Source organism: Urocampus carinirostris, chromosome 1 (genome assembly GCF_059441175.1).
Source record: "Urocampus carinirostris isolate Australia breed hairy pipefish chromosome 1, RoL_Ucar_1.0, whole genome shotgun sequence".
NCBI classification, from domain to species: domain Eukaryota; kingdom Metazoa; phylum Chordata; class Actinopteri; order Syngnathiformes; family Syngnathidae; genus Urocampus; species Urocampus carinirostris.
In genome coordinates, this window is record NC_142349.1 from 70,284,303 (window position 1) to 70,306,348 (window position 22,046).

General features: G+C 41.8%; 1 protein-coding gene across 5 annotated transcripts in view; it reads left to right on the top strand.

Moving 5' to 3' along the window:
• Nucleotides 1-22,046, top strand: part of astn1 (astrotactin 1) — a 542,394-nt gene that overhangs the window by 483,104 nt on the left and 37,244 nt on the right. The gene's annotated exons all lie outside the window — the stretch shown is intronic.

Below are 22,046 nucleotides of genomic sequence, written 5' to 3' on the forward strand. Positions count from 1 at the left end.
ATGACTCAGTTGCCACACTTGGGATTGCCGTTGCTCGTTGTTGTTTCAAGCGTTGCTCACCGACTTTGTGTGAACGCTCAGACCCGTAAGGAAAATTACAGGGAACATTGGCTGAGACCTGAGAACTACTCAACCATATCCCATTGATGAGTGACGGGCTGTGTATATCACACCTAGGCTTTCAGGAGGCTGAATCAATCCAAACATCAATCCCACTATTTCATGGTCATAAAACATTTACTGCAGCTACAGCTGTGACACATATAAAACACCATGAAATAATAACCGAATAGCATTGGAAGATTATTTAGAAATATAGCAACATTTTACTCACCAGAAATAATCTTTGTGCACAAAATAAATCCTCCTTTCTTTCCTCAAGAAGATTCCAATTACTCTGTCACAAAGATTATCCATTGTATTTTAGGTGACGTTTCCCAAGGCCCTCTAGCAGGTACTCAGCCACTAACTCAGAATCTGATTGGCTAAACCAAAAGCTTTAGCAAGCGCTGATGTCATGTCTTACAGCCTTCAAACGTCTTTGTGAAGGCCTCAGGACTGATTACTGACCCCCGCAACGAGTAATTGCTGAAACGTGATTTGTTAAATGCTTAATTATGAAAGTTCCAACGAAAAGTTATTTTTTTTATTTCGATCGCAGCTGATGTTGAAAGTCCAGCCTGTCCTGACATATCCCTGCCATAACTTTATTTCAATTTATGTCTAAAAATGTCAGTTATTTCTTCACATTTACTTCGTGAAACTTCCATATCCGTCCCCTGGTCAATCATAGTTTGTGAACTAGTGACGTTTCCCAAGGCCCTCTAGCAAGTACTCAGACACTAACTCAGAATCTGATTGGCTAAACCAAAAGCTTTATCGAGCGCTGATGTTATGTCTTACAGCCTTCAGACGTCTTTGTGAAGGCCTCGGGACTGATTACTGACCCCCGCAATGAGTAATTGCTGAAATGTGATTTGTTAAATGCTTATTTATGAAAGCACACATCTGGAAGCAGTGGAACAAGAGGGAATGCCAAGAAATGAATCTAACAGTCAATTTGGAGTGATTTGATAATAACAACATCACATGATTCAGGCCGGCAGAGAAGACGTTGATTGACTATCATTCAATGTATAGGCAGCGTCTGAAATAACGTCTGCCCGGACACCCGGGGCGTGCATCTTTTATGTCGGGCGTACAACTTTCAAGGAAAAAATAAAATAATAATCTTTCGTTTTTTTTTTTTGTTTTTTTTCAGACAGGATGGAATGGTAGCTTTTTACAAACGTTTGCTTCATTTAGATTTCAAAATGTTCGTTCGGTTTGGAAATTTCGGTTCGTTTGGCAATTTGCATACTCTCTAGCCAATGAGAGGTCGTACTTCCGGACTTTCCCGAGCCTTATAAGGTCGTGCATTTGCATATCATTTTCCAAGGTAGACGCACAGAGAACACAAGAAAAAATGTATAAGTGGTTAGGAATCAAGCCAAAACCCCAGAAGTAAGATTCAAAAGAAGCTAACAAAATTGATGACGCTACAAAACGTAAACGTACATTAAAAGCATTGTGGAAAGAGGAGTTCAGGTGGCTTGTAGGGGAAGACGCAACACAAACATTGCTTGAATGAAGATGAGTAAATACAGGTACATACTGATGGCAGATGGAAAACATGCAAAGAATGTTATTAGTAGATTTATAATAAACTTAATTTTAAAGAGTTGTTCCGTTATATATTCTGATTATCAATCCTTAATATTTTGCAACAATGGGTTTTTTTGCGATGAGTCGTCTTATTGTGTTTCAAGTTGGGAAAAATGGGGCAGAAAAAGTTGTCAGGTAACTTTTTGTCATGAGTTTCAGACGCTGGTATCGTCTTTAAACATTATGGTTTTTGTGTTCATTTGATAATAATATAATAATAATAATAATTTCCTTGTATTGTCATTCTGTGTAACAATGTACACAGAACGAAATGTCGATTGCATCTGACCCGATGCAGCCGCAGCCAAGAGAGGGCGCCGCCGACCACTTTTTAAGTCTTAGGAATGACTCGGCCGGGGCGCGAACCCGAACCTCTTTGTCCAGGAATTAGTGTTATTATCACAACCATTTTGCATCCTTTGTATACCAACTGCTACCGTATGTGATGCCTTCTGGGTTGGGTAGGGTTACTTTAACTGGATTACTTTCAATTACTTTTGGATTACTCCAGTACCAAATACGCTAAAAAAGACAAAATAAACTAAATATGAATAAAATGATGACTCACAACACGTGGTAAACTTTCTCTCCTGGCTTTGATCTCTTTGATCTCTGGCAAAACGAACATCAAATGCAACCAGGGTTGGGTAGGGTTACTTTAACTGGATTACTTTCAATTACTTTTGGATTACTCCAATACCAAATATGCTAATACAGTAAAAGACAAAAGAACCTAAATATGAATAAAATGATGACTCACAACACGTGGTAAGCTTTCTCTCCTGGCTTTGATTTCTTTGATCTCTGGCAAAACGAACATCAAATGCGACCAGGGTTGGGTAGGGTTACTTTAACTGGATTACTTTCAATTACTTTTGGATTACTCCAATACCAAATATGCTAATACAGTAAAAGACAAAAGAACCTAACTATGAATAAAATGATGACTCACAACACGTGGTAAGCTTTCTCTCCTGGCTTTGATCTCTTTGATCTCCGGCAAAACGAACATAAAATGCGACCAGGGTTGGGTAGGGTTACTTTAACTGGATTACTTTCAATTACTTTTGGATGACTCCAATACCAAATATGCTAATAAAAGACAACATAAACTAAAATTGAATACAATGATGACTCACAAAACGTGGTAAGCTTTCTCTCCTGGCTTTGATCTCTGATCTCCGGCAAAACTAACGTAAAATGCCACAAAAATAAAATTAAAATAAATCCAAACAGCTTGCCAACATCATTTTTGCCGTTCCGTGTCTTCCGTTACTCCCCAAGCCTGCACAAAATGTAGTCATTTTATTCATATTTAGTTTTCTTTTGTTCTTTGATTAGCATATTTGGTATTGGAGTCATCCAAAAGTAATTGAAAGTAATCATGTTAAAGTAACCCTACCCAACCCTGGATGCCTTTGTGTGGCGAATGTGAATGCGTTTCACTGGTTTAATATGGTGCCCAAAGTTGAAACAAGGTTGTTGCTATTGATTATTGAAAAACGTTCACTTTAACAATTACTAAGTATCCAGGGAGAATCGATTCATCTTTGACCTGCACAGATGCAACCGAGAAATTCAATGTGCTGGAGGAAAAGGTCTTCTTTATACCGCAATGTTTGCTTATTGTTAATAAAGAAAGGTTAGGTATCTGTATGTTTTCCCCTGAAACCTTACAACTAAATATTACACATAATACCATCCATTATCTGCGCCGCTTATCCTCAGTAGGGTCGCGGGGGTGCTGGAGCCCATCCCAGCTATCTTTGGGCAGTGGGCAGGGGACAACCTGAACTGGTTGCCAGCCAGGGACAGACAATTCGCTCACCAAGGGACAATTTGGACCGGCCAATTAACCTGACATACATGTTTTTGGAATGTGGGAGGAAACCGGAGTGCCCGAAAGAAACCCATGCAAGCACGAGGAGAACATGCAAACTCCTCACAGGAAGGTTTGATCCCATGACCTCAGAACTGTATCGCACAAGCCCTAACCACTAAGCTGCCATGCTGCCTATAACTTAACATCCATCCATCCAGCCATCATCTCCACCGCTTATCCTCAGTAGGGTCGCGGGGGTGCTGGAGCCCATCCCAGCTAGCTTCGGGCAGTGGGCAGGGGACACCCTGAACTGGTTACCAGCCAGTCGCAAGGCACACTGTGACAGACAACTCACTCACTCATTCTCACCGAGGGACAATTTGGACCGGCCAATTAACCTGACATACATGTTTTTGGAATGTGGGAGGAAACCGGAGTGCCCGAAAGAAACCCATGCAGGCACGGGGAGAACATGCAAACTCCTCACAGGAAGGTTTGGTCCCATGACCTCAGAAATGTATCGCACAAGCCCTAACCACTAAGCTGCCATGCTGCCTATAACTTAACATCCATCCATCCAGCCATCATCTCCACCGCTTATCCTCAGTAGGGTCGCGGGGGTGCTGGAGCCCATCCCAGCTAGCTTCGGGCAGTGGGCAGGGGACACCCTGAACTGGTTACCAGCCAGTCGCAAGGCACACAGTGACAGACAACTCACTCACTCATTCTCACCGAGGGACAATTTGAACCGGCCAATTAACCTGACATGCATGTTTTTGGAATGTGGGAGGAAACCGGAGTGCCCGGAGGAAACCCACCCAAATGAGAACATGCAAACTCCACACAGGAGGTTGGATCTTATGACCTCAGAACTGTGCTGCACATGCGCTAACCACTGGCACATAAAACCAAATATACAAAATAATATTGTCTAATTAGTGACTACCTACTTCGATTGAAATTTTTGGCTTTTAAGTCACGTAAGTGATATTTGTGTCATGATTACTGATGCGGGGCACCTGAGTCGTGGACCCTGATTGGCTGGTGACCTCTTTTTAAACCCCCGCCTTCCTGTCAACATTCGTCAGATCGTCCGTGAACCTTAGCTAGACGCAAGGCAAGCTCTTTTGATTCCTGATTCTATCCTTCCCTGTTTTCCGTCTGATTCCCGTTGCCGACCTCCTTTCTGAACCCGTTTATGTTTTTGCTCTTCCGTCCCGGCCATCAACCTGTTTTTTCTCGCTCTCAACATTGCCTTCGATCGACACAGAAGTGCCACTTCCGCGATCTGCTACCCGTGACCGACGATCACCGGATCGTGGGTGCAAGTCCTTTCCTCCTTCTAAATAAAGCTGAGTAAAACGAACGCAATTGGGTCCAGTCTCTGTTCCTGGTCAGTGATATTATCTGCCAACTGTTTTTTTTTTTTATCAGATTGTTTCTTTTCAAATTTTGCAACTTTTCAAATAAAAACACAAATAATTGGATCCAAGAACTGACACTGATTGAAATATAATATGTTTTCCAAATACCGTATTTTCCCCACTATAGGGCGCACCGGGTTATAGGGCGCACCCCCAAAAAATAGTTTTTGGTCCTATATCTTCCATACATAAGGCGCACCGGATTATAAGGCGCTACAATGGGAACGTGGACAAAACAGTCAGATAGTTCAGTCCAACTGATTACCCTCTTAACATTCCGAAAGCTTGCAAAGAAGCAAATACGTGTCGTAGACAGATGCGGATGCGGTGTCCGTACGATGTCACTTAAATACGTCATTTCAAATATCATTCGGAAGGTTAAAGTCTTGGAATTCAAGAAATGCCAACCATTCCTTACTTTCTATTTTCTTTTTCGCTCGCAAATTTACTGTGCATATGACAATAAACACTTGGAATCGAGTTTAATTTAAAAAAAGACCCATCACAGAAACATCGATATCACTCTGAAACAAGATACTGGGAAAATATATAGCCGGAGTAGCTCACCGAAGTCGTTGTGTTCAATAATAATGTGCAACCATGGTCCTCTTATATCCGTGAGTGTAGTAAATCCAGGAGAATAAAATATTTACAAATACAGAATAGTAAAACATGCTTTCTCTATGCCGTAGACAACCAACCAAACTTGCTATTCATCTTTTTCGGCCAATTGCAGGCTTTGTTTTGTCCCTTTAGCCTATTCGAGCCTGTAAATGATAAAAATGATCCGCCCCCATTACCTCCGAATAACTTTAGCCAATAGTGATCGATTCAACTGATGATTGACACATCTTTTTTGGCCAATTGCAGGGTTTGTTTTGCCCCTTTAGCCTATTCGAGCCTGTAAATGATAAAAATGATCGATTCAAATGATGATTGACACATTGGTAAGCCAATGAAACGCCGGTATATAAATCCCATCATACACCGTGGACCACTTCACGTTTGGGGGAAAATCTAGTCGGCGGCTGTTGCATTAGTTGCAAGACTTTGCGACACACCATTGAGCCATATATAAGGCGCACTGTATTATAAGGCGCATGGTCAGCTTTTGAAAAAAAATAAGACTTTTAGGTGCGCCTTATAGTGCGGAAAATACGGTACTTGAACTGTTGAAGTCTCAAGAAATTGGTTGCACTAATGCACTGTATCACAAAATCAAATAGTTGAATAATAATTTTCTCAAGTCATTGAAGACCTCCCAATGAGAAAACACAAAACACGAAAAATACTACTTCATTTCGGCCAAAATCAGGCTTGTTTATTTCAACCATAGATGCAGTAAAAAATAAGACTGAATCCCAATACTCCCTTTTTCCCTTTAAGTTCACTCCTTAGTGTAGAAAATCACGTTCACAGTGAAGGTTAAAAAAATTCTGAATCCTTTGCAAAGTTTAAAGTATGGTGGAAGAGTGAAGGTCACAAGCCTCATTTTATCAAGTCAGCTTGGGAGCGCCCAAGCTTCTCCTTAGCCACGAACAGAAGTGGGTAGTAACAGAGTACACGTATTCCGTTGCATTTACTGGAGTACATTTGGGAAATGTTGTGTCTAGGAGTATTTTGAAATCCTTACACTTTTACTCGAGTAGATTTGTGAAGAAAAACTGTGGTTTTACTCCGCTAAATTAGGCAACATTGAAATTGTTACATTGTTACTCAAGAAATCTCCTATACGTAAGTACGCGTCTTTATATCTCTGCTAAGGCCAGTGTTCCCTCTAAGCTGCGCGCGTGCGCCATTGCGCACTGCTCGCACATTCTCAGCGCACAAGAAAATTTAGCCAGCGCACAAAAATCAGGGCTCAAAATTACTAATTAAGAAGCGACTTAAGTCAAAGTTACAGTGCAGGAAGGTCAAAATACACGGGTTCCCCCGACGTTGTGTCCTAAATGCGGTATTTTGAAGTCAAGTCGAAGTTGAGTAAAGTTAGTAGAGTTTGTCGAGAACCGGCTTCTTCGGCTCGGCTCACTAAAAGGAACCGGCTCTTTCGGGTCCTAAACGGCTCTTCGGGTTGTTTTCGCTTCTTTAATCCCAACATGACCAAATAGTATGTAAAATTATGCACAAAATGACTTAAAGGAATGGGGGAATAAAACAAAAAAGAAAAAAATACCAAAATGAAAAAGTAGTGAAAAGCTGAGAAAAAAAGAAACAAAAGGAAGAGAAAAAAAGGAGGAAAAATAAAAAAAGAAACAGAAAAAAAGAAAAGAGAAATGTAGGAAAAAAGTAAATAGAGAACAAAAAGAAAAAAGTAACAGCTCGGAAAAAATAAACACAATGAGATTTTTTTTAAAGGAATTTTCAAAAAAGTAGATAAAAACACGGAAAAAAGAAGAAAAAGTTTGTGTTTGTGTGCATTCAAATAATTTCCAATTATATCAAGTGAATCTTATTGCCAACATTGTACTAATTACCGGAAAAAAAAGAAATGGATATCTTGTGAAAGAATTGTAAGAACAAACGTCGTAGGCCGTACGGATTGTAGCGTAGTTAGACGGAAAAACAGTTTGTTAGCCGGGACGGGAGATCAGAACGTGGTCAGGGTCAAAAAACGGGTCGTAGCAGGAGACAAACGGGGAAATTAGGAACGGACGAGTGGAAAACGGGTGACAAAACGTGACTGACCGGAGTCAGAGTCAAAAATGCTTGCCTTGTGAAAACAGAGGTTTGCTGACGGACTGACAACAGGTGAGTGAAAGGACTGAGCTTAAGTAAGACGGGAAACCAATCAGGTAACCAGCCGCAGTTGGCGCCAAACGAGAGGGCACAGGTGTATGTCATGAGTAATCATGACATCCACGCTGTTGAACACCAACAGCATGATCAACCATTAAGAAAATGTGAATGACCCGGGAATTTCCTTTTGTGGTAAAATTGCTCCATTTTACACCCATTGTGAAGTACTTAGAGCCAAAATCCTCACATTACACAATATAAATTGTAGTATATATTAGGTCATTTGCAGTTTTCCTAGAGTCAATCAGGGTGGGGTTGGGTTACTTTAACTTGATTACTTTCAATTACTTTTGGATTACTCCAATACCAAATATGCTAATAAAAGACAAAATAAACTAAATATGAATACAATTATGACTCACAACATGTGGTAAGCTTTCTCTCCTGGCTTTGATCTCTTTGATCTTGTCACGAAACGGACCGGGAAGCAGAAAGTCGGAACTCATATGCGTAGACGATCTGTCACTTTAATTAGGATATAAAAGTTGTCCAACACACAAACGGACCAAAGACAAAACCAAACAGGTTTAAAGGTAATCAAAATTACAAACTAGGTATTACTCAGATCAAACAGGCATGAACAGGTCTTCAACAAGGTAAAGCAATGGTCTGGCAACGGGCAATCCCAAAAGGTTAAGTACTCCAAGAGCAATCAGTCCAATGCGTCTCAGCCGGTGTCAAGGGGCAGGGCCAGCTGGGCGCCATGGCAACCATGCAGGAAATGACAGATCTCCCGCAAAACTAACATAAAATGCAACAGAAACAAAATGAAAAGAAATCCAAACAGCTTGCCAACACCATTTTTGCCGTTCCATGTATTCCGGTACTCCCAAGCCTGCACAACATTTAGTCATTTTATTCATATTTAGTTTTCTTTTGTTCTTTTATTAGCATATTTGGTATTGGAGTCATCCAAAAGTAATTGAAAGTAATCCAGTTAAAGTAACCCTACCCAACCCTGGAGTCATCTCACCTCATCAGCTGCACCGCTTATCCTCAGTAGGGTCGCGGGCGTGCTGGAGCCCATCCCAGCAATCATCGGGCAGTAGGCAGGGGACACCCTGAACTGGTTGCCAGCCAATCGCAGGGCACGTGGGGACAGACAACTCACTTGCTCATTCACACCTAGGGACAATTTGGACCGGCCAATTCACCTGAAATGCATGTTTTTGGAATGTGGGAGGAAACCGGAGTGCCCGGAGGAAACCCACGCAAGCACGGGGGGAACATACAAACTCCGCACAGGAAGTCTGGAGCTGGATTTGAACCCACACAGAAGGTTCCCATGACATGAACTGTGCCACACATGCGCTAACCACTGCTCCGCTGTGCTGCCACCCTGGAGTCAATATATGCAAAATTAGTTTTCATGGATATGGACTACTGTGATAGACACCAACGTTCTGAACTAAAGAGTGGATGTGTAAAGCATGAATATTTATGTATTCATATATTGAAGAAATACAAATATATGTATACATTTGCATTGGTAGTGTCACAAAGGAAAACAACTCGAGTTTACTCAAGTGCCCTTTGGCACAGAGCGTTGACTTTAAACAACCAAGCAGTGAACTTTGCTGTATGGTTCAAATTAAAGCTAAATATTCATGACACCCCTGCGCACATTGGCGAGTGCTTCATTTTTTTTAACTGTCAGCAAAAGTTTGCGGGTCGCGTATATTTTTCCGGTATCGTGTTTTTGCTCGCAATGACTTCAAAATGACTTTGCACCAAATGCAATATTGCACAACCGTTACGATACCAACGTTATCACGACAACCCTGTATGTAACATCCCACATGCCGACATTTCTTGTGTAAATACCATGTAAATTATAACTATAGCCTTATCCCCCTTGTCTTATAACATTATCTTCTCTGTTCCTTTATCTTCTTGCTCATACCTCACTATGAATGTGTAAAACTGGAGTGTCATGCCCAATTTCGTTGTCACAATATGTTAGGCAATTTGTAACAATGACAATAAAGGTATATTCTATTCTATTCTATTCTAAAAAGATCGTCTTCTAAAATGTTGTGCAGAGTGTTCTTTCGCAGTTTTCTATCTGTCTATCTACCCTGGTCATATCCTCGAGAGGGGTGACCGACAGCAAGACAAAAACATATAAAAAAAGAAAATAAAAAAGGGAAAAAGTAGCATAAAACACACACAAAATTTTGTGGACCATGGCCAACCCAAATGCCCAAAAAACCCAAAAAGTTAAGCACTTCGGTACCCAAGTTGGTAGTGCTTTCATATCTCCAAATGAAACGGGACACAAGAAAGCGGCCATGTCACTCGGGTCAGGGTGACACAACACACTCTTTTGTTCAACAGTAGGGGCAGACAGGTTTCACTGGTTTACCCCTGCCGCATCATATGGGTGCCCTTCTCATCCTGATAGGTTGGTCGTTTTGGTTGTAACGTTTCTCAGAATTCACTGTGTGAATATAACTTGTTTTTATATTCCGAAATATAAAAACAATCTTTCACACACACACACACACATGAAGTAACGTTTCAATAATCAGTCTAATTGCATCTCTTGTACGTTTTAGTCTTGTACTCTTTTATTTTTGTAGTCGCATTTCCGGTGTAATTCTGTTTCCTGTGTGAATAAAGTTAACTAGACACACGGGGGTGCGCAGAGTGGCCGAAGGACTCGGCCGAGGCGAGTGTGGTGGCCGATGGGCGACCGGACAATGCTAATAAATTGTATTTACCTTAATGCTTGTTTTTATTTGTTTAATTCTGCCAACATAGAGTTTATATAAGTTTTAACTTTATCAAATCCCTTAGAACACGTCCAAACATCCCACTATCCTTTTACAACACCTCTCCACTCATTCCTATCACCAACAAGAGCTCTAGCTTCCACTTTATTTGGACCCCTTTCCTGCAGTGCACTCATAACACGTCAATCGCGTCCTTCGTCTTGGTCTCCTTCCATTGACTTCTGCTGTGTAGATCGTCTTCGATATTCACTCCTCATCCATCCTCTCCATGTGTCCAAACCAACCGAGTACTCTCCCATCCACACGCTTGCTGAGTTCCACTACTACTCCAGTTCCGTCTCTCACAACTTCATTTCTCAATCCATCCAATCTTGTCACTCCTAACACACTCCTCAAACGCTTCCTCTCAAAAACATTGAATTTCCTTCTCAAATCTGCGTTCAGGCTCCAAGTCTCTGCACCATACAACACAGTCGGCACAATCACACTCTCATACAGTCCCCTCTTAATATCCATACTCATACACTTGTTGCTCATCACTCTCCTCAGAGCACCCTAAACCTTGCTTCCTTGATTGAACTTTCAATGTACTTAAATACAATATTTAATACCACAAAACACAAAATAAAGGCAGTCAGAATATAATGTTGTTTTTATATATTGATCAAAACGTTACTTAAATAGTTTTTTTTAATTAAACTATAACCCAACATAAAATGTATATGACCCATAAGCAAAATATCTTGGAACTGTAACTTCTTCTTGGTTCTTGTACCTTTAGGCTATTCGTTTTTCCTTTTAAAGTAGTCGAGTCATGTTTATTTGTGTAGCATAGCAGTGTGTTTTAAGCCGATCAAAATTTAGAGGGTAGAGCATTCCACAGCACCAGGGCCCGAATGGAGAACGCTCTCGAACCTGCAGATCTCTTCTTGGCTCTTGGGATCACTAGTAGACCAGCGTTTTCAGAGTGAAGGTGTCACGAACCGGGCCGGGGAGCAGGAAATCGGAACTCATTTGCGTAGACGATTTATCACTTTAATTGAGAAAGGAAAGTTGTCCAACAGACAAACGGAACAAAAACAAAACAAAGCAAGTTCAAAGGCAGGCAAAATTACAATCTAGGCATTACCTGAGTAATTTTTCAAACAGGCATTAACAGGTTTTCAACAAGGTTTGTAGGAGAAAATGCAGGTTCGATATCTTTTAAGTCTTCTTACGTGATTTAATCCAGTACACAGAGGCTTGCCATGAGGGGGAGCTCTTTATTTCGTCATCCCAAAGAACTCAGAGAACTCCAGACATAACAATGCTTTTATAGCTTCAATTTGAGTACAACCCAAGAGGCGGCGGAGATCTGACGTCTCAACAAGGAAGATGTTGTCGTACCCTTATTAGGACATGTTGTTCGCCTCAGTTTGCTCAGAGGGACCTTGCACAGAGGGACCTTGCAGGTCTCATGCCCTTTCAGGGAAACTCAACTGTCTTGCCAAGGACCTTCTCGAAATGATGTCAACATTCCCTCACTACTGTAAGCAAGTCTTTCTACATTTCTAAATGTATGCAACTCTATTCTACAAATGCAAGTCTATTTTCCACAACAGGTTAAGCAATGATCTGGCAGCGGGCAGTTCGAAAAGGCGCGCTTACGTACTCCAAGAGCAATCAGTCCAATGCGTCTCAGCCGGTGTCAAGGGGCGGGGCCAGCTGGGCACCATGGCAACCGTGCAGAATATGACAGAAGGCTCCAGACCGGAACACAGGGGGAAATTAAATCTGAAATGAGGGAGCAAGTCCTTGCATGATTTTGTATAATACCAACGGAACCTTAAAATCACATCTTAAGCTAGTTTCTACTTTTCTATATTCTTAATTAAAATACCTATACAGAATTTGGATCTTGTTTACTCGTTGTTGCCATTTCCTGGCTTATGTCATCATTGCAGCCTCATCTGCTTCATGATGCTCGTGCAAGTACGTGCATATCTTAGACCCGCTCCGTTAAACCCTTCTTTTTTTCTTGGCCACTTCTTACTTTCAAAATTTTCATGTTACAACAACAAATAGGAATAGAGACCACGCTTTGCTCTCCCAGTCCCGGCTACCGACCTGTTTTTTCCGTCCCTGACACCGCCATCGCTCACTACGGAAGATTCACTTTAGTGTTCGGATCACAATCCGAGTGCAAAAGCAAAACACCGGATCGTGGGCGCAGCCCTTCCTCTTTCTTTTAATAAAACTTTTGGTAAACGTTACGCAATTGGGTCCTGTTTCCGTTCTGGTCTTGACAATAAAAGATGAAAAAGAGTTTATTCAATCGCTTCCAAGAATTTCACATACTTGCACAAAAGAATCTCTAAATAGGCTGCAATGATGATTTCAGCCAGAAGATGGTATCAGTATGTACAATATTCTGAGAGGAAATATTTATTTGTCACTTTTTTAAGCACAGGTCAGACAACACACCTGTCAGGACCAGAACAGAAACAGGACCCACACGCGTAACGTTTACCACAAGTTTTATTGAAGGAACGAGGAAGGGGTGCGCCCACGATCTGGTGTTCGCTAGACGCGGAAGGCAAGTCGCTCTAGTACTAGGATTGTGATCCGAACACGGAAGTGGATCTTCCGTGGCGAGCGATAGGGGTGTCAGGGACGGAAAAACGGGTCGTAGCCGGGACTGGGAGAGAAAGACGTGGTCGGGGTCAGAAACGAGTCTTGGCGGGAGACGAACAGGAGCAAAGAAACGGGACAGACGTGAGTCAGGGTCGAAAAAGGGCTTGCATATATTACTTACTTACTTAAAAGACCCATACAGAATTTGGATCTTGTTTGCTCGTTGTTGCCATCTCCTGGCTTATGTCATCATTGCAGCCTCAACTACCAGCTCAGTAGCCTAGATGGTAAGGCGCCCGCTTTGAGACTGGGAGGTTCGGGTTCGCGCCCCGGCCGAGTCATTCCTAAGACTTAAAAAGTGGTCGGCGGCGCCCTCTCTTGGCTGCGGCTGCATCGGGTCAGATGCAATCGACATTTCGTTCTGTGTACATTGTTACACAGAATGACAATACAAGGAAATTATTATTATTATTATTATTATCTCCTTCATGATGCTCGTGCAAGAACGTGCATATCTTAGACCCGCTCCGATAAACCCTTCTTTTTTTCATATTTCTTCTTTCTTTCAATTGGGTCCTGTTTCCGTTCTGGTCTTGACAATAAAAGATGAAAAAGAGTTTATTCAAGCGCTTCCAAGAATTTCACATACTTGCACATGCACAAAACAATCTTTAAATAGGCTGCAATGATGATTTCAGCCAGAAGATGGCATCAGTATGTACAATATTTTGAGAGGAAATATTTATTTTTCACTTTTTTGAGCACAGGTCAGACAACACACCTGTCAGGACCAGAACAGAAACAGGACCCACACGCGTAACGTTTACCACAAGTTTTATTGAAGGAACGAGGAAGGGGTGCGCCCATGATCCGGTGTTCGCTCCCGTCCTCGGCTTGTGATCCGAACACGGAAGTGGATCGTCCGTAGCGAGCGATGGTGGTGTCAGGGGCGGAAAACTGGTCGGTAGCCGGGACTGGGAGAGAAAGACGTGGTCGGGGTCAGAAACGAGTCTTGGCGGGAGACAAACAGGAGCAAAAGAAACGGGACAGGGGTGGGTCAGGGTCAAAAAAGGGCTTGCCGTGCTATGATTTTGGAGTCAGTAAACAGTTTCCACCCGCTGACGTCAGGAGAAGGCCTCTTTATCCAGGTTGAGGTTGTTGTTTCCCCGTTAAACTCGAGTGAAAGTGAGACTCGGTCACGCTTTAACGCAAAACAGAAAAATGGCCTGCGGAAACCTTCCCAGCACGGGTGCACAACCTGTCACTTTGGATAAGAATTGATGAGAATTTTGCAAATACTATTTGATCGTTGCGTTCTTTTGTTGATTTGATGTCGTATCAATCCTCGCCGGAGTAATGAAAATAATTTGTCATCGTGTCAGTGTTTCCATTTCGAATTATATTAAGAATGAGGCCTTTGCTGTTTTTGTAGGGGGGGCGTTTAATAAGTAATTATCTCTTGTTTTGCATTAAATAGACTTTTAGTTTTAGTTTTTGATACCCTGTTAGAAAAGGTTTGGAATTAAGATGGATAGATAGATAGATAGATAGATAGATAGATAGATAGATAGATAGATAGATAGATAGATAGATAGATAGATAGATAGATAGATAGATAGATAGATAGATAGATAGATAGATAGATAGATAGATAGATAGATAGATAGATAGATAGATAGATAGATAGATAGATAGATAGATAGATAGATAGATAGATAGATAGATAGATAGATAACACAGATGTATAACCATAGATAGATAACCATTGATTGATAGCTACCATGGATAGATGGATAGAGAGATAGATAGATGGATAGATAGATAGATGGACCGACAGACATACGGATAGATACCATAGATAGATTGTTACCATGGATAGATAGATAGATAGATAGATAGATAGATAGATAGATAGATAGATAGATAGATAGATAGATAGATAGATAGATAGATAGATAGATAGATAGATAGATAGATAGATAGATAGATAGATAGATACAAAAAGATAGATACCAGATAGATAGATAGATAGATAGATAGATACCAGAGAGAGAGAGAGAGAGAGAGAGAGAGAGAGAGATGGATACATAGATGGATACATAGATGGATACATAGATAGATAGATAGAGAGAGAGAGAGATACCATAGAGAGAGAGAGATAGATACCATCGAGATAGATACCATAGAGATAGATACCATAGAGATAGATACCATATAGATAGATAGATAGATAGATAGATAGATAGATAGATAGATAGATAGATAGATAGATAGATAGATAGATAGATAGATAGATAGATAGATAGATAGATAGATAGATAGATAGATAGATAGATAGATAGATAGATAGATAGATAGATAGATAGATAGATAGATAGATACATAGATAGATAGATAGATAGATAGATAGATAGATAGATAGATAGATAGATAGATAGATACATGATTTGATATCAATCCTGCCCGTCCCGTCCTGTCCGGTATCGACGCCATCTGTCCGATATCTGCTCAGAAAATTGCTATCGATCTCGTCGGCCTCTGGCTTCCTATCATTCCACGCCAGACTGCTGCCTAATGTGCATGACTCCCCATTTCCCATGAAATAAAAGGCTTGTGTGAAAAACGTCACACATTTGGGTCCTGATCCTGTTCCGGTTCATGACACTTGAAACACTTGTATTCTTTAGCTTCTAAATGTTGTATGTTGACAATTTATGTGTATTGCATCATCCACTGCAGCCTGATCATCCTAGATGGGGGATTATCTCATCTGTGGCTCTTTTATTTTCCTCATGCTGAGGTTTTTACATTTTTCCTTGCCCTCATGGAGGTTTAAGATCAGGGGGTGGTGTAGTCTATAGTCTGTAATAGTCTGTGGTCTGTGCAGCCCTTTGAGACTTCTTGTGATTAAGCGCTATACTAATAAACATGACATGACATAATTGGTGACTTCAAACTGTCTCCTGGCATATATGTACGTTTGAGCGATTTTCTGTGTATATGTTCAATGGAAATCAGTCCAGGGTGTCAATGCCCACTGCCCGATGTCCCCTGGAAAGGAAGACCCTGGTAAAGATAAGCGGTTCAGAAAACGAATGCATGAATAATTGAAGTAAATGTGTGTTACATTTCTACACAGAATAATGAATTTTTAGTTGGTTAATCTGCAGGGTTGGGTAGGGTTACTTTAACTGGATTACTTTCAATTACTTTTGGATTACTCCAATACCAAATATGCGAATAGAAGACAAACGAAACTTAATATGAATAAAATTATTTTAAAAAATGCCAAAACACATAATTAATACTAACAAAAGATTTGTCAATTGCATAAATGCTTGAATGAAAATATAAACACACTATATACATAAAAATGGTGATTTTTTTTACCAGAAATGCTTAGATAATAATAAAGACAAACACTCTATCGGGGTTGGGTAGGGTTACTTTAACTGGATTACTTTCAATTACTTTTGGATTACTCCAATACCAAATATGCTAATAAAAGACAAAATAAACTAAATATGAATAAAATGATGACTCACAACACGTGGTAAGCTTTCTCTCCTCTCTTTGATCTCCGGCAAAACTAACATCAAATGCGACCAGAGTTCGGTAGGGTTACTTTAACTGGATTACTTTCTATTACTTTCGGATGACTCCAATACCAAATATGCTAATAAAAGACAAAAGAAACTAAATATGAATAAAATGATGACACACAACACGAGGTAAGCTTTCTCTCCTGGCTTTGATCTCTGGCAAAACTGACATAAAATGCGACAGAAACAAAATGAAAATAAACCCAGTTTGCCAACATCATTTTTGCCGTTCCATGTATTCCGTTACTCCCCAATCCTGCACAAAATTTAGTGATTTTATCCATATTTAGTTTCGTTTGTCTTCTATTCGCATATTTGGTATTGGAGTCATCCAAAAGTCATTGAAAGTAATCCAGTTAAAGTAACCCTACCCAACCCTGTTAATCTGGAAAACTGCTGTAGTATTGAAGAAATCCACAAGATGGTAGTCATTAATAACAATATTAAGCAAGCACAGTAGCCTGACCCTAACCAAAACATTGTGTTGCTACATATTTTATGAGTCAGTCCGCCTTGTCTTCAGTATATTTCAACTGCACAGATTCAGAAGTGGGTTTTTTTAACTTCTTAGCTCATGTCTGTCTAAAAACTATTGGGCTGGACCAGGGGATGTCAAACTCAGTTTGGCTCTGGGGCCAGATCCTAACTCTGTTTTCAGGCGGGCCGGATCAGTCAAAGAATGTCAACTCTAATTATTTTGTTTTGTTTTTCAGTATTATGCTTTATCATGCAGCCTACATCCATAACCGACCCTACATACTTCACAGATCACAGATAACAAAGTATTTTCTGTCACAGACCAGAAACAGACACAGGACCCAATAGCGCTCGTTTTCTCAGTTCTTATTAATAAAGAGGGAGAGCAGGGCTTGCTTCCACGATCCGATGGTTGACGGACAAGGGGAGCAGGAGGGTCGAAGACAGGTGGGAATTACGAGTCGTTAGCCGGGACTGGAGAGCAAGGGCGGTGTCAAGTTCGGAAACGAGGTCGGCAACAGGAGGCAGGCAGGTAGCGGGGCAAAACAGATCTTATAACGGGAAGGGAGAACGGGGCAGAGTCAAGTCCGGAAACAGGTTGGCAACGAGGATAGAGCAGAGAAAAACAGGGCAGGAACAGAGTCTGACGTAAGAGCTTGCCGAGCTGGGAGCAACGGTTCGCATAACGATCTGACAGGGATCTCTTGGAAGTCGGGGGTTTAAAAGGAGTTCATCAGCCAATTAGCTATCCGGGTTGTTGTCGCCAATTGAGCAGTCGCAGGTGCTTAATACATTACAAAAATATACAGTTGCCAATACATCTAATACATGGGTTACACATATTTACAAAGAAAGACGGTACACCGAGAGAGTTTTCAAAGCCTTTATAATAATAATAATAATATAACTTTCATCTTAATCGGTGCCTGTGACAGGGGAGTTAATGGTAGCAACACGCTAGCAACACGCTCGCGACACAGTAAACGGGTCTGTTAAAAAAACATACCGTACTTGTAAAAATCACGGTAAACCGTCCTCATCTTCCTCCTTAGAACTGAAGCCATCAAAGTCGTCTTCCTCAGTGTCGGAAAGAAACTTTGTCATATAGACGTCGTCCCACGCTCCCGCAGCCTCACTCGCTCTGTTGCGCTGTTGCCTTCTTTACCGGACTGCTCGATTGCTTTGAGCTTGAAGGCCTCGTCATGTGCCGTTCTTTTTACATTTTGCATGATGAGGGTATGTTTACGCTAATTTAATTTATGCACAAGCCAAGAAGTTGCAGTCTTCCTCGGGGCATATATTCCACTGATCTAAATCTTACCTTTGGTACTCGAGCGCCGCTGGCGGCCGTTAGAATAATTATAAAAATTGGCCGCATCACTGAATATGCCGCAGGGTTGAAAGTTTGGGGAAAAAGTAGCAGCTTATTGTCCGGAATTTACTGTAAAAGCTTTGAAAGCTCTCTCGGTGTACCGTCTTTCTTCGTAAATATGTGTAACCATGTATAATATGTATTTGCAACTGTATATTTTTGTAATGTATTTATGTTAGAGATTTATTCTGTTATGTGTTCTACGGACGATTCAAAAAGAAGGGGCGGAGCAAACGCGGGCTGATGGGAAGTGGGGTAAAGCTGAGTTACCGGTAGATCTGTCTGTTGTCGCAGCGGACAATATTGGATATATATTTTTCCCACCCTTAACTTTGGAAATATACATTTTGTTTCCTCGGATTACTTTCAACGGGACCCGGATTTTACAAGTCTGCATCATACGTTAATTACGGGTATTATTTTCCATTCATGATGCTGACTGTGGTTCTAGAATTGTGTACTATCTATGAAGTTATGTGGAACCTACAGCCTGGTCTGGGTTAAACTTTTGATTGTATGACGAGTTTTAATGCGGGCGCACGCGGCTTATACATGGGTGCGGTTTGTATAAGTACGAAATTGGCAAATCACCTAAAAATATCAGGTGCGCTCTATAGTCCGGAATTTACGGTAATCACTTTTGGTGGCCACGCCTTGGTAAACACCTGGGTGTTTGGTTTGCTGTTTGCTGACCTTTAGACAGAAGGAAGCAAGCAGGCACCGGGCGGGGTAGGACCGACCACCGGGAAGCACACTGATCGACAGGAAAAAAAGAAATCAAAGACAGGCGCAAGATCGAAAAAGCCCCAAAGCCGAGCGAACTGTGTGGTTTTGATTCCAGCTGTCTGTCTGTCTTTCATCTGGGAAAATCAGGCTCTCATGAACCGATGGACATTTCCACGCAAGTCTTCTGTGCTCCCCTCAAGCTTCCCCTAATCTCTCATTCCTGCTGTCCCATTGATTTGTTTCTCAAAAGTTCTCAATCTTGGCTTGTTTTGTTCAGTTTGCCCTCTTAATAACCTCGCTGTTGCTTAGCGCAGTCAGAAATAACCTGTTCTCACCCGCTTGCATTCAATTGTCTTCACCGATCGTACCTACCGTAAATTCTGGACTATAAGCCGCTACTTTTTTCCCAAACTTTCAACCCTGCGGCTTATTCAGTGATGCGGCCAATTTATGTAATTTTTCTACAACGGCCGCCAGCGGCGCTCGTGTACGAAAGGTAAGATTTAGACCGGTGGAATATATGCGCCGAGGAAGACTGCAACTTCTTAGCTTGTGCACAAATTAATTTAGCGTAGACACATCCTCATCATGCAAATTGCAAAAAGAAAGGCACATGACGTAGCTTTCAAGCTAAAAGCAAACGAGCAATCCGATAAAGAAGGAAACAGAGCTACCGCACGTAATCTTTACTTTGAGAGCGTGATACTAGCGTGTTTTTGAATAAGGGAGCGTGGGACAACGTCCATATGAAAAAGTCTCTTTCCCATGTTGGAGGAAGACGACTTTGATGACGTCAGTTGTAAGGAGGAAGATGAGGACGTTTTACCGTGCTTACTACAAGTACGGTATGTTTCTTTAACAGAGCTGTTAACTGTGTTGTGAGCGTGTTGCTAGTAGCGTTTTGCTACCCTTCACAGGCACGGTTTGGGATATTATTCCTAAAGCTTTGAAAACTCTCTCGGTGTACCGTCTTTCTTTGTAAATATGTGTAACCATCTATAATATGTATTTGCTGTATATTTTTGTAATGTATTTATTTTAGAAACTTATTCTGATATGTTTTGAACGAGCAAATGAGAAAGAAGGGGCGGGGCAAACGCGGGCTGACGGGAAGTGGAATAAAGGTGAGACGTGTTTGTGGACGCAGCCCACAATAGTGGATATATATTTTTCTCACCCTTACCTTTGGAAATATACACTTTTTTCCTTGGATTACTTTCAACGGGCACCCGGACTCTGCAGGTCTGCATTAAATTTTAAGTACCGGTATCATTTTCCATTCATTTTGCCGGCTGTGTTTTTTGGACTGTATCGGGTATGGGTTAAATTCGAGTTTGTTTTGCGTTTATTCAATGTGGGCGCATGCGGCTAATATACAGGTGCGGCTTGTGTATGTACAAAGTCGGATTTCCTCCCGAAATGTGGTGGGTGCGGCTTATAATCAGGTGCGCTCTACAGTCTGGAATTTACGGTACTTGGGTAAAACAAGGATCCACCATGAAACAATTTCCAATACAGTAGAGCTTCTCGATATTACATTAATAGAATAGAATAGAATAGAATAGAACTTTATTGTCATTGTTACAAAATGGGTTAACATATTGTGAGAACGAAATTGGGCATGACACTCCAGTGTCACACATTCACAGTGAGGTAAAAAAGCCAAGAAGATAAAGGAACAGAGAAGATAAGGTTATAAAACAAGGTGTCACGGGGCGGGCGTGGTGTGGAAGGGGAGCGGACCAGAACGGAGGCGGGAGGCATGAAGGGAGAACTCAAATGCGTTGACGATCCATAAGTTTTGTTTAATAAAATAAAAGTCGCCCAATACTCCGGAGCAAAACAGAACAATACAGAGTTCCTCCGGCACGAACTCAACAGGACATGGCATAACAGACTAAAACATGACAAGGCATAACAGACCGGGATTGTGAATAATGAGTAATGAACCAGCACCCGCCAAACCCAAAATCCAGCCTTAAATTGCAGAACAGCAATCAGCTGATCTGCTTCAGCTTGAGTTCGGGGGCGTGGCATACTGGTCGTCATGGCGACCGTGACAGAGCCCCCCTCTTAAGGGACAGCTCCCGAGGTCCCAAAAAAGAAAAAATTACTACCTCGCGCCCCGGAATGTTGACGATCGCGATTGGGGCAACCCTGCTCCCTCCTCCGAACACGCAGGAACGGGGAGAGGCAGGCGCCATCTGCGTCGGGCGGATCGGAATCGGCGCTCGGCAGGGGGGGTCTGGTGGCCAACTGGACAGGGAATGACAGACAGAACCGACGAGAACAGGACAGATAAACAGGACAGGCAAGAACAGGACAGATAAACAGGACAGGCAAAAACAGGACAGATAAACAGGACAGGCCGATGCAGAAGAGTCGCACTCAGGACAGGCCAATGCAGAAGAGTCGCACTCAGGACAGGCCGATGCAGAAGAGTCGCACTCAGGACAGGCCGATGCAGAAGAGTCGCACTCAGGTCAGGCCGATGCAGAAGAGTCGCACTCAGGTCAGGCCGATGCAGAAGAGTCGCACTCAGGTCAGGCCGATGCAGAAGAGTCGCACTCAGGTCAGGCCGATGCAGAAGAGTCGCACTCAGGTCAGGCCGATGCAGAAGAGTCGCACTCAGGTCAGGCCGATGCAGAAGAGTCGCACTCAGGGGGTTATCAGATTCAGAAGAGTCGCACTCAGGGGGTTATCAGATTCAGAAGAGTCAGACTCAGGGGGGATCAGATTCAGAAGAGTCAGACTCAGGGGGGATCAGATTCAGAA